This window comes from Barbatula barbatula (genome assembly GCF_947034865.1).
Source record: "Barbatula barbatula genome assembly, chromosome: 6".
Taxonomy (NCBI): Eukaryota; Metazoa; Chordata; class Actinopteri; order Cypriniformes; family Nemacheilidae; genus Barbatula; species Barbatula barbatula.
The window spans coordinates 11,991,457-11,995,849 of record NC_136765.1 but is presented as its reverse complement, the minus strand read 5'-3'; positions in this window follow the sequence as shown (position 1 = coordinate 11,995,849).

The following is a 4,393-nucleotide window of genomic DNA, read 5'->3' as shown; positions in this document are numbered from 1 at the left end:
AGTGCGCTGCATTTATTGCGTGACGCAATAAAGGTTCGAGCAGCAACGACCGGCCAATGAAAGCTGCGTATTGTTTCGGCTGTGGTTGTTTTCTGATGTCAGAATTGATGGAAGTGATTACGAACTGAGGGAGCGTGTTTATGTGGTCTAAATGTATACACAAAAATTGCAATAAAAATGTGAAAGGAACATTTTGGGGTCAAATCAAAGTGAACATTTTTGTACATCTTAGCCGTTTACTGCTGGAAGCACATGATGCTAAACAACAATCTTTCATGCCCCAAAGTCCTATCATAAGGCAATCTAAGACTCTACATGATAATTCAGATATATTAGACTAAAAAATAAATCCGTTAAGTAAATTGAGACCATTAAAGATGTAAACAACACTGGTCCAGAACTACTTTTTTCGTTTCACAAATATACAGTAAAGTCTTAAGGTGAGAGTTCGCCCACAAATGAACGTTCGGTTATCATTTACTCATCCTCTTGTCATTTCAAACCTGTATGACTTTCTTTCTTCCACAGAACTTAAAAAAAAGATATTTTGAAGAATATTGTTAACCGGCACCCATTTACTTTCATTGGTTTTGTGTCCATACTCATAAGTGCCAGTGCTGTTCAGATAACAACTTCCTTCTGCGGAAGAAAAAAAGTCAGATTTAAAATAACAAGTGAGTAAATGGTGATATTTGGGTGAACAATCCCTTTAAAAATATTGGTTTGACATTTTGATTCAGGTCTAAATGTTCTGTAATGTTTGTGTAGTATTAAAAAAAGGAAATAGAAAGTGCTGTTTGTAGTTTTTAAGAATTTCCTATACACAGGCTACATTAGTCTACATAAAATGCACCGGTTTCTGTATGGAACAAGCCCAAGCAATGCACCGCATTTTCTCACTTTTAATGCTGTATTTTTATATATTTAGCTGATTCTTTTGAAAAATACATGTACTATAGTGACCCAATTGTTTTCAAGGCTGAACTGCACAGACCTTAGCGGCCAGAACAGCGATTCGCAGGTGATTGTTCTCCAAACCCTCAGCGACCGCAATTGTCATGGTAACCAGAGAGTACTTCAGATCACAGAGGGCACACACACTTTCTCTCTCTCTCTCTCTCACACACAAACACACACACACACACACACACAATAAACAAACTACAGCGAAGTTTGGTGAAATCCAGACACTCTTCTAATCAATGTTGATTCATTTTTTCCACTTAATTACCCTCAAGGCTCTCAATGAGTCTTTACCAAATGTGTTGTGTAAAAAGTTACACTTCTACCCCTATCTAGTCTCACATTTGGCTCCACGGGTTCGAGCAGAGCAATAAAACGCTAATAAATTCATACATTGTATAAGCCTAACACACACCACAATAACGCCAGTCACGTCAACTAAATCAAACCTCCAGAGTCCCAGACTCTTTAAAACAACACCCGGGCTCACACAAATGACTTTCATTCAAATGCATTCCACGGATCAGCGCAACCGTTGACCTCAAATTACAAGACTAATATATTGTAATTGAATAGACAGGCAGATCTACATGCCGGAAAGCAAACAAGGTGTTTTATTTTTCCTTGATATTTCTCTACATTAAGGGAAAAGCGGCTGAGTGTATGTGTGTGCGCGTTTGTAGAAGTGTAGTCTTTGTGATGAAGTAGGGGGGTTGTGGTGACAAGGCCTGGGTCAGCTCCATCAATCCAGCTTACTATCTACTGAATGATGGATCTGTGGACGCCGTGGTTAGAGACTGACTGAAACCATCAACTAACTTCACTTTCTTTAGGATGAGTGATATCCAAACTTCCTTTACAAAAAAGAAACAATGTGCGATAGTAGCAGTAGCTCGGTAAAGAGGTCATTGCTGTGATTTATCAAGAAACAGGGTTATTGACCAATCAGCCTCAAGAACTAACGTTTTATAAGTACCGTAAAGGACGTACTGTCATGTCGTTCCGAACCTGTATGACTTTTTTTCTTATTAGAACTGAAGAGAAGATATTTTGATGAACGTTGTCAGCAAAACAACATTGGCCTCCATTGACTTCCATTCTATGAACACTAAACCACTGAAACATTTCTCCAAATATCTTCTTTTGTGTTCCAAAGAAGAAAGAGTCGTATGCAGGGTTTGAACAAACAACACAAGGGTGCATTAATGACAACAGACCTTTATTTGTTTTAAAGTGTTTACTTAATTCACATTAGAAAAAGGAATATGCACACCGCTAATGGTGCATAAATGCTTAGCCCTTAATCTGAACTAGTTTCACCTCGCTCAACACCCTGCGACCTGCCAATGAGCCTTTAGTGTGTGTGTTTGTGTGTGGGATTGCCATGGGGACAGTTGGGTGTGGGAAGCCAGGGCAAACATGGCAAGAGCTAGATGGTGACTTCGACTGACTCGCCGGGAGACAATAGAGGCTCCCATCAGAGCTAATGGGGACGCATGTAACGGGATTACGGCCCTGGACACTGGGGGGGACCACATTGGTAGCTACTACACATCTACTCACACCTCCCCCTCATCTGCCCTTGTTGGCGTACCCTGAGAACATCCCACTCAATCACATCCCACTGACACACTCAGCCACAGCAGGCCCATTCAGAAACTCCAGGAACACTCCACCCTGAACAGGCCTTTCCCACAGCCGGCTCCACGGAAACCCTCCTTTGCTGCTCCATCTGCGATTGGGGTAAAGAATATTAGTGGCACTAAGACAAGCATCACTGTTATTTTATACTTCATGTTTTGGAGTTTGTACAGAGTAACAAGCTAAAAATTACTGCATTTATTAACTGCATGGCAACACCCTGGCAACCATCCGCTAAATTGTCACTTTGGCAGAGCTTCTTCACCGGCAAGCATCGATGAATTTCATTCGAAAACGGAAAGGTCTAGTTGACATTTATGATTTAGTGGGAGGTGCAAAAGCTCGGAGGCAGTTCTTCCTCTTCTTTCTCCCACACAGCCAAATTCCTACACTCCTTCCAAGACACCCAGTCAATTAATTAGACATCGTCACCACCCCTTTGCAGCCCCCTGCACAAGAGGCCACCCAGGAGCTAGCGGTCCCGTCTCTAAAACGGCTTCTCTGGTGGCCCAGTGGAATGCCGGCCGAGACTGGAGGGAAGGGCCCCGGGGCCGAAGTGCACAAGAAAAGAAAGAGTCCCATCATTGCACACCAGGGCACTCTGGTCAAAATGTGAGCCAGACAATAGGTGGTGTAGGTATGGTGCAGAGTTCCTGCTCTTAAACACCTCCCACTTTAGAGCCAAACCCCTTTTTCCTTCTAGTTTGGAAAGATGCTGCATTTTTGCGCCTTTTTACTCAATGACTAATGTATGAAGTGATCTGGATTTTAATTAATAGTTTGGTTCTTATTTTTTTATAAGTACTGTAGTGCTTAGGTGATGTTCTGTTCGGTCAAAAAGACTTGCATGAATGAAAGTTAGCTTGATCAATTTTAAAGCCATTGTCTGTATTTTATCATGTTCATTTTTGAATGTGATAAATGTCATACTAATAACAATTTCATATACAATAAAAATGTGTAATAAAAACAGGTCAGATGAAATGTATCAAAAATGTTTGGGGGCAAGACATTGACAAAATACATTGAAAATAGCCAATAAAAAATAAAATTCATCCTTTATCAGAAATGAGAACATACAAATTTGACAGAAATTATATTTTTCCAGAATGTTAAATTTGAACAAAATTGCCATATTTGTGAAAACAAGTTAAAAAATCTAAGTGAAAGCATCATATTTGCCTCTCACTAAGTGCAATATAACAAACATTTAATTCTTATATTATTATATAATCTTATAATATATATATCTTATATTTTATCTATAAAACTTATTTTAATTTACAACTTTATCACTTTTTCTTGATCTTTAAAGCATTTCAAACCTATAGCAATATAAACTAACATATTAAAGGGACATTTCATTTGAAAATAAAAATTCCACCATTGACAACCATCGTCTGTAAAATAACAATGGTAGTCAAAGTGCACGAGAACTGTTTGCTTTCCTACACTCTTCAAAATATCTTATTTTGTGTTAAACAGAACAAAGAAATGTATAAAGCACTTTTTTCCTACAAGTAAACGTTGGCCAAGAACTGTTTGGTTTCAAGCATTCTTCCAAATATCTTTCTCTCTGTTCATCAGAACTAAGAAATGTTTCCACAGATTTAGGAACAACTCGAGGGCGAGTATATGAAGACACGTCTGTCATTTTTGGATGAACTGTTCCCTTAATAACGCCCCAAACTGGCAACAAATTCCCAGTTATGCTTTCTGTTATATTCCAATATGAAGTAAGGAAATGTATGGAGAATGAATTAAAAACACTGACACACATTTTGTAAAT